Source organism: Marmota monax, unplaced genomic scaffold (assembly GCF_021218885.2).
Source record: "Marmota monax isolate L192 unplaced genomic scaffold, Marmota_monax_Labrador192_F-V1.1 WCK01_AAM20220418_F8-fsc00095, whole genome shotgun sequence".
NCBI lineage: Eukaryota > Metazoa > Chordata > Mammalia > Rodentia > Sciuridae > Marmota > Marmota monax.
This window is the reverse complement of record NW_026695244.1, coordinates 7,165,546-7,175,655: the sequence shown is the minus strand read 5'-3', so window position 1 is coordinate 7,175,655 and position 10,110 is coordinate 7,165,546.

Sequence of the window (10,110 nt, the reverse complement as noted above, 5' to 3'; positions counted from 1 at the left end):
ATTTTGAACCTGAAGCAGCCCTGACATGTCCATTTATTCTTGGGTGGCCATGCAGAATTGCACAAATTATGTTAGTAGTATGTCACTAGGAAGTTCTCTTGCCAGGGGTACAATGATGAGCAGAGAAAACAGCTTCTATTCTGGTAGGAACCAATGAGACTTACACTCTCTTCTTTTCTGCTAGGAAAGAAACAGGGTATTGTTCTCATTATGCATATCCCTGCTGCTCACAATGTGGTCCAGGGATTCTTCGTTATTGACACAATCTGGAACCTAATCTAGATAGACTGAATCAGAACCTGAATTGTAACTAGAACCTCAGATGTTTCTCACACATGTTAAATATCGAAAAGGAGTGCTCAGTGGATCTTGGAAGCTATCAATTAGCTATAATTTTTATAGTAATTATGACTATTATAATTATTAGAACATGGTACTTTTTTCTGAGGATCTACAAACCCTTTCAAATTAAAAGAGCATGCAGAGAATGTGATTTCTTTAAAGGCTCAAACGGGAAGAAATTCAAAGGCTGTTCCACCGTGTTCTCACTCCTAGTTAGAGATAAGGAACACTCCATCACCCGCAGGATGTAAAGGAGTGGATTTTCTGCAGTTCCTTCCATAATCATCTTTCTCCATATATCTTGCCTTAGGAAATGAAAATGACAAAATTATTCTGTGGACATATATGAATATGTCACAGTGAATTCCATCTTTATGTATATCTATAAAACACCAAGTAAAAATAATAATAAATAAATAGAAAAAAAGACAAATAGAGTAGAAGAAAGGGAACAGGGGGGAGGGAGAAGGGGAGGGAAAGAGGAAGCAGCGGGGACTGAAATGGAGCAAATTGTAATCCATGCATGTATGAGTGTCAAAATGAACCTCAATATTAGGTATAACTATCATGCATTAATAAAAACATTTAAAAATCCTATCTTGGTGTTGACCCTTCAGCATTGAAGAACACCTTCCCACACTGCCAAGATTCTATAGGGATTTGCAGAGGCTGCTTTGGGGAGAACCCTAAGCATCTTGGCTGGGCTGGGTCTGGAGAGTCTGAAGAGGATGTGGCGACTCACAGATCTTCTCCCCTTTAGTGATGTCACATGCATACATGTCAACTAATACTTTCCTCCTGGAAACTATAGTTTCTCCCCATCTCAATTTTTATTCCATACTAAGCAAACAACCATTTTAAACTTATTATGATAGCCAGGTATCTCTTGGCTTAACTGTTCTCACTAAGAAGTAGATAAACTAGTAGATAAATTTCCTTCCTCATCAGGACCTTTCCCTCTTCAGAATCATATCCTTCCTATTTCATCTCTCCATTCCTCATCAAACCTACCCTAAACTCATACATTCACATTAGTGAACATATGTCTGATAAGTATCAATGCCTAGACTCAGTGGTTCTCAAACTTTCACATCATAGTCACTTGAATGGCTTGTTAAAACACAGATTGCTGTACTCCATTCACAGAGTTGCTGATTAAGGCATAGGTACCAAACTTCATATTTCTGAATTATTATTCTACCAGTAATCAAAAGTGACTTCTGATTTTGAATCTAAAGCAGGTCTGACATGTCCATCATTCTTGGGTGGCCATGCAGAATTGAAGTACAAGTTACCCAGTACATCCTGCTCATGAGATGCTACACATTCAGCTGATGCTGAAATCTGCCTAGAATCACACCTTGAGAACCACTGCTATAAAAATGATATTTCAGGTACTGGGAGGGGGCTTAGAAGTTTTGATGGATGTACCCAGGTGCCACACTAATGCTTCTTCTATGGATCAGGTTCACCTTGGCCGGCAGGTATCCCCCAGGTCAGCCAAGGTCTGGTGAGTCCAGGATTTATTCAGCAAGAACAGTCATTCCTCTCACAGCTTGTCTCAACCAGGCATCCCTTTGTCCAGCCACTTCATGCAGAGACAATAAGTCACTTGTACAAACACATCTTGCAGACACAGAATATAACAGCCACTTTACTACTACCATGTTTGAAAGTGACATGGCTGGCAAAATGACTGCCTACATTGGCACACCAACGATTGGAAAATGATTAAAGGTGAGGTAGCACCTTTTGTACTTTGTATATCCTATATTGTCAACTTGGTCTTAGAGACCCACACATTAAGCAACTATCAAATAAAAGTTATTTTCTCTAAGAGTGATAAGAAAACCATTTCTCCTAATAGCAAAAAAGAGAATGATTTTGATGATCTATTATGTCATTTAAAATATGCATTTCAGACCTAAATTAGTAACATTTGTTATATGAACATGACAAATATAAGACTGTGTGCATTTATTCAAACATTCTCTCTTTAACATTTACTTACTAAATGGCTGATATGTGCCAGAAAATATGCAAAGTTCAGAGACAACAGTCATGGATGGGAATCAAGGGTGATATTTTCTCACTACTGAGAACTTACTATTACTGGAGCTCCAGCAATACCTGAATGCATCCCTTCAAACTTCCTTCCCTTTCAGGGTGATCTAAGTTCTCTATCATTAAGAACAGTCCAAATACTCCAGAGATTGACTCTCAGTTAAAATTACACTGCAATGGATGGGCTTATAGGGAAGGGATACACTGGCTTGACTACTTATCAGTCATGGTCCTGGCAGGAAATGAATACATAGGCAAAGTGTTGAGCTGAACTGAACAAAGACTGTTTCCACAGCTATGGACAAGGTTAAAAAAGCAAGGGAAGGGGAAGCACCCAAGGACTAGCAATAACAGGAAGTTTAGCCACCCCTAAGCCTGTGGGCCCAGGGGAAAAACAGGTATCACAAGAACCCAGTGAGAACTAGGATCTTGGAAAAGGGACTGAAAAGAACTGCAGTGGGAGAAAGGCAACCAGTACCCAGACCATGGCCAAGCTGGGGAAGGAGGGAAAACCATCCCCAACTCTCTTTGCTCCACCCTCCAAACTTCTCCAAGGCCTCCCATTGGCTGAAGCCAACCAGAAGCCCATGGGATATAATTGGTAGTAGTCAGCTTCCAAAGATTGGAACAGGACTGAGATTGGATAATTTACACATTCAAAAAGCTCCATTCCACCCCAACTGTAAATTATGGAAACAAGAAAGCCTGGAGTTTTCACAGTATTCCCATTGAGGACAGAGGGAGAAAGATACCCCACCCTCCCAAATATGGGGCCTGACTGCCTTTGGCAACACTGCTGCAGAAGATGGGAAATGCAGTACAACCAAATGGGTATCCTCCCCTGGCTGACTAGAATAGGACGAGCAGAAATGCACAGTGTGGACATTTCTGACCATGCTCACCGGAAACCAAGACTGACAGTGGCTGGACTCAGGCTGGGAGCTCCTCCTCCCTTAGGCATCTGAGCTGGGAGTGTGTGAGCACAGGGCTTTGGTAAGACTGAGGTATGCAAGCTTCTCTTCCTAAAGATGAAATAATTAGTGGCTTGGGTTTATTTATGGAAAACATATCAGTCTTTCAAAACTTGGAAAAAAGAAAAGAATGGCTATTTCTTTAAAAATACATAGCTCAAATACATGGTTTCTTAATTCTTCTCTAAATGTTGCTGTCTTAAGTTTCTGTTAGAAATATAACAAAAATATTAATTCTAGGCAATTTTTAAATTTTTTTTCATATGGTCACAAATTAGGAAAGAGTCTACAATAATGACTCAGTAGACTAATTTCCAAAAATAAGTAATTTGGGGGAAAAAACAGAATTAAGCTGATGAATCAGGGGGAATGTTCTTTTTGATAATGGTATATTGATCCACTAAAAACTATCAGTCGCATATTATAACCAGTAAAAAGCAGCAATCAAGGATGAGGCAAAAGAACAGAAAAAAATTGATCTTTGCTATGCCAGCTTATGCATTATGCTAAAATTCACTCTCCCACTTCTCATAATCAAGAATGACATGGAATGAGTACATTAACATTCACTAAAAGGGGAGGGATCTGCTTTTGTCCTCGGTCCATAAATTTAGAAGGACTCATCCATCAGGTAAAACAAAGTTGACCAATGATCCCTAAGTTCCCTCTCTTAAAGATCAAACCCAGGATGTAAAGAAAAGCACATATGTACAAATGATGTCTCCCTGATCAGGTTGGAGTCTGACATCTATGTCCCTTGATTTGAGTAATGGAAGTTTGGGAAGAAGAGCAGGAAGAGAAAGAGCATCAGGTGAACTAAACAAAGCAAGCAGTAAAGAGTCTTCCAACATGTCTCTGGGCCAGTATCTCATTTATACACAATCCCACAATTACATAAAATAGTCTGAGTATGTCTTGCTGGGTAGTGAGGCAGTGAGAACAAGAAGAGATGCCTCCCTCCCCCAGGAATCCTCATCTAAAGCCTAGAATCCTCATTGATCCCTATCTCCAATTAAACTACTTAATTTCTCATGAATGCTTTGTCAGCACAATCCAGTTGGCTTCCATTGTTTTAAAAGGTTTTAGGTATGTTTCCCCAAACTCTTGAAGTCAAGGGTAGGTCTACAAAAACTCATGGATCTGTCCATCCTCCACTAGAAAATTTAAATGGCCCCATACTGTGGAATGTATAGGAGCATATCAAGTTATAATCAAAGAGCATTTTTCTCTTCTGGAAGTGATTTCAGTTCATTTTAACAGCAGATCATTCTATAACTTAAACAAAATCACAGAGGCACTGTAACCCAAGAATTATTGGTATTAGCAAACACACACAAGTATTACTATGTACTTGTAACACCCACTCATGAATTATTTTTAATTCTCAATCTTATTAAATACTTTCCCAAAAAAGTTTAAAGTTTTTATTTCTGATAGAATCCTTTAAATTTGCTTCATGTAGGGCTGCGGTTGTGGCTTAGTGGTAGAGCATTTGCCTCACACATGTGAAGTACTGAGTTCGATCCTCAGCAACACATAAAAATAAATAAATAAAGATATTATGCCTACTGGGCTGGGACTATAGCTCAGCAGTGGAGTGCCTGCCTCACATGTGTGAGGCACTGGGTTCCATCCTCAGTACAATATAAAAATAAATAAATAAAGATTTTTTAAAAAGTGATATTGTGCCTATCTACAACTAAAAATTTTTTTTTAATTTTTCTTCTTCATGTAAATTGGAGTAATATAATTTCTTCTCATTTTAATAGCCAAAGTATAGTCTAAGGTCTTCATTTAACATAAATTCAACAAATGATTTCTACTTTGTAAGCAAGAGTTTGTTCTTGGTCTCTTAAAAATAATGCTGTTACTTTTCAGGAGCTCAGCTGAGCTAGAGTTGAACTTCTAGGTGTTAGAGTAGCTGATTAAAGCAATAAACCATAAATGAAGGTGCTAAAGCTCTAATCCCTCACCATGATAATCTAAGAAAGAAAAATTGGAGAAGATGCCTGCACCCCCATTCTACTTCCCCATGAAACATCACTCCCAGGGAAGACTCAGGTGGATCAGAACAGAAGTGTGGTCCTCTAACTGTTGAGAGAGCTCCAAAAAAACACCTCAGCAGTTTTATGAACCCTGAGGTTGGGGTGAGAGATCAGAGGTAGGAATAATAAAGTACTGGGTACTGAGTCGAAATGTAGAAAAGTGTTTTCCAAGTTTATCCTTACTCCCCCACATAAGACGGTCTCAGCAAAGAATCTGAAGAAGGTGTCTGCCCGAATCTTCTGACAAACAGACCTAGGAATGAAGGCATAGGAGCTGGAATGTAAATATACCAAGAACATGGCTGGGCAGAGGAGCCTGAATTCTTGACTGCAGCTCCATCATGGGCTGCCAGGCACTGGCCATGCACCAGGTCTACTGTGAGCAGAGAGGGGTCCCAAGAGGCCTGCCAGGCAAAGATTTTGTAATTGCTAATGTTCCACCTGAAAAAAAGAGTCACACACTGATTCTTAACCAGGAGCAGACTTGTCATCGCTGACTGATGTCTTAATGAAAAGTCCACTTAATCATTCTCCAGCCAGGCCTGATCTTGGTGAGATTCAACCATCCTTGAGTGGACTTCTAGTTCCCCTCTCACCTACATTGCCTCTGAGCAAATATTGACAGGGTGGAAATAATGGTGATAATAATAACTTTCATTGAAGAAAATGATGTGTATTCATAACATCAATTTAAAATAATTGAGAGAGTATGGAGCTGAGGAGGAAATGAGAATGCCAGGTCTTCCTCCTACTTCTTTGTGTCTTCTGATATTTATAGGTGATGCAGAGAGGAGCACAGTTAGAAACACTGCTATGAATGGAGAGACTGGGCCTGGGGGGATCCCAGTTCCTACCCACCAACATGAGATGAAGAGTGAAAGGGGCCTAGTGTGGGCAGAACACACATCAGCATCTATGATGAAGAAATAAAGAAGGGGACTGATTATTTAAGGGAAAAAAATTAAAATGTGAGGGACATAAAATGTATATGTGGTGGGCAAAGGCTTAAAAACTTCAGAAATTCTGAATCAGTTCATTCAGCTACAATCAGATAGTTGGGATATTCGGCTTGGGCAGCTTATGTGAGTTTCTAGTCCTTGTCATATTAGTAAGTTTTATTTAATCTTGAGAAATACATCATTCTAATTCTGGGGGAGGTGTCAGAAATCCTTGCCTATATTAGAATAGGCCACACTATACTGCAGTAACAAGCAAATCTCAAGTCTCTCTGGTATAACACAACAAAGTAACATTTCTTGTTCACATAAAAATATGGTTTTTGTTTTTTGTTTTTGCTTTTTGTTTTGTTTTGTTTTGGTTAATCATTTTATACCATTTTATTCCAAGTGGTTATTCACCAGGTAGCTCCCTTCTTGCAACTCTGTGTCTCGAAATTCTTTCACTTGAGTCTTCTGGACAAGAGAGAAGGCAAGTGGGTGGCACACACATTCTTTCCTTCTTTCAATCACTTTAACCCCATTCCGTTGGTGAGAGCAAGTCACACATGGTCACCTTGGAATGCAGAGGAGCATGTGAATGATCTCAGAGCACAGAGAGACTCAGACACCTGCACAGAGCCTTTCTGTCCCACTCAAAGAGAGGAAAGCTCTGAAAGGCTTGGAAATAGACGGTCTCTTGGAAAGACCACAATGTTTTCTGTCTGTAGTTTTAGACTGTGGAATCCCCAGATTCAGGAAATGTGACTAAGAGACCCCTGTGCAACAGAATTCTGTTTTTGCTTTCCTGGCTTTTTCTCTACCTCATACCACTTCAATGCAAAAGGAATATTTGTAGGTTTTTAAAATCCCAGTACTTTGGATTTTTCACATTATTCCTCTCTTTTCTTCCTTCCTACACCCATATTTTTAATAAATTGCTTCTCAAACTCATTGCTGCTTCCTGGTTCAGTGTTTGCTCCATACTCTAAAGCCTAGGTGCTCCTAAGTGAGCAATAAAATAAGAATGGACAGAAACAAAATATAGCATTAGGGAAAGGAAACCACAAACAAAATCTACCACCAATGCAGGAAGACCTCTCCACAGAAGTAGAAAAGAAAGAAAATAGTTTTATTATTGAATAAGCATTAAACCTCCTGTAACATGCATCATAAGTAACAAACTAAAGAGAGTGAAAAGACGGGAGAACATCTCACCTTTTCAATACAGCCAGGCAAACACAACCTCTTACATACATGTCCTCAAGACAAAAGATAACTAGGCTTCAAAAGAAGGACTGACCAGCACCACTTATTAACAAAGTTCCTCTTAAATTCTACTGCTGATTGGAGTGGCCATTTGTGTTCACTAATTCTCTTTATCCAAAGGAAAAATAGTTCTGTTATTTTAAAAGTAACCACCTACCTCTATAACAGGTAGATGGTTACAATTTGGAGTCAGTGTCCTATAAGTAAAATTTCCCTGAGGAAGGGAAGTAGAACTGTATTATCCCTAAAGAAAAGAGGGAGAGTAGAACACCTTGTCCCTAAATGTCCTCTTTCTGTTCCCATAAAAGCCAGTCAAGTTAAGGGAACATTGAGAGAAAGTCTAGGCCAAAAAGTCCAGGTATCTATTATGTTAAAGGACACTGGCTTTCTCTTATGCACACTGGGAACCAGGGCAAGTCAAGTGTTTTCTGTAGAAAGCTACTTTCTAGCAGGTGCACCAGGATGGTTGCTCCTTGGGATGCTGGTCACACAAGCAAACTAAGCAGGCCAAAGCTGATGATTTCACTGCTTCTGCAGCCCAACATATAAAATGTCCCTCTGAGTGAGGACAAGTGCAGAACTGAGGATACAAGCCACTCATCCAGCTGGCTGACACTGGACAAATGCCACAAGGGAGAGGAGCCACTGCCTGGCAAAGCACCAGGAGGGACAGAGGAGCTATCTGTCAGCCTGGCACCACTCATCTCTCCTTGGCGCTGTCTCTGATCTCTTGTGAGCTTTCCCCAATAAACCGTGTCTCCCATGCTGTCTCTGGGCACTTTCTTTGGCCTGTCTGCAACCTACCCCATTGCCCTGGCACAACTGGAGTGTGGACAAGACAACATAGAGTTTTAGCCTCCCACAAATCTAGATTTCTAAGAGATGGCTGAAGATGCCTTGGGACTCTGTGAAGAAGTTTAAACGGGTTGTCATCCACTACCACTGTCCTCACTCCTCCAGAGCTTACTATTACATAAATAATAAGTTCATGTCAATCGCTGTGAAAAAGTAAAATTGGTATAGTCAAAGCAGATTTCTTAAAAGATTTGAAAGTTTAAAAAAGAGAGAGAGGTGGCTCCAGGTCCGTCAGAAAGACATACCTGGATATGAAACTGGCAGAAGGATTTATGTACCCACCAAAGTAGTACATAAAGAATGCATACTGAAAACTTTTCTGAGATAAACTTCCCTTAAAAAGGAAAATTATAATTCCCTCTTTCCCTTTTAGTGTCAGGTAAAATTCAAGATTTTTTTGCTACTGTTGTTTCTCTTTTAGATTTGTATTTATCTTGCAAAAACAAATAAAATTCTTAATAAATGTATTTATATTCTGTGATGAGAGAATAGCATCTAAATGCTGCCTAAAAAGGGGGGAGGAAACCCCTTTCTGTTACAATTTTTTCTTCAAACAGCCTAATTTTATTCTTCTTTTTTGACTTGAACTATCTTTATTTTTCACTTTATCTCTTCTACTTTCTCTTTACAAGGAAAAAAAAAGAAAAAGAAAAATTACATCACAAAGTAGATCAACAGTAAAAGTCATGAAGGAAGTCAGAGGACTTTGTTGACAGGAGGCTGTGTGAGCAGAAAGTTGTTAATGGGCAACGCATGGAACTCAAATGGCAGTTTGCAGAGTACTCCCACAGGGGCTCATCCCCTCACCTGTAAGTCAAATAAAATACTAAGCACCCAGTCCCTTAGAGCCTAATCTTGGACTCTTTCACCTGTAAAGAAACATACCCCCAAGGTTACAAAAAAAAATGAAAATGTAGTTTCAAGTTCTGTTTCTAAAGACAGTAGATTAATAGGATCCAAAATATAAGCTATGCAGTACTTTGAAAAGCCTTTTGCCTATGATTGATCATCTTCCCAAAGTCCCATGGATTCTCCAGAGTACCTCTGCCTCTCTTTAAGGTAGTTACTAGTAACCACCTTGGGGGTTACTAGTAATCTTTCTTTTGAAATGAGTTGCATTGATTTTGGCCACACTCTGTGGCCAAATCCCCTAAAAATCCCATTTCAATGGTTTGTACCCTTACATTTTGCTGCCAACTTTGGAGTGCCGCCTCTCTCTCCCAGGTCACAGACTCTGGACTAGCTTCTCTAGCAGATGCAGCAGCAGCAGAGACCACAGAAAGCTGGGCATGTGCACACCGTGCTGTGACATAACCAGAGTCCTGAGGTGAATTGCCAAGGTCACACAACTAGCACCTGGCAGTCCTGGGACTTGCACCTTGGTTTTTTGTTTTAGTTCTTTTGTTTGTTTTGTTTTGGTTTTGGTTGGGGGAGGTTGGTTTTTTACTACATATTTACTATGAACAAAACTAAAAATCCTCCTATTATGTCTTTCCTATTTAATAATACAAGAACTGAAGGGAAGAAAAAGGGAGGAGGAGGAGGAGGAGGAGGAGGAGGAGGAGGAGGAGGAGGAGGATAGTAGTAAAAAACAGGCCAGGGCGTGTAGCTCAGGGCTTAGCATGTGTG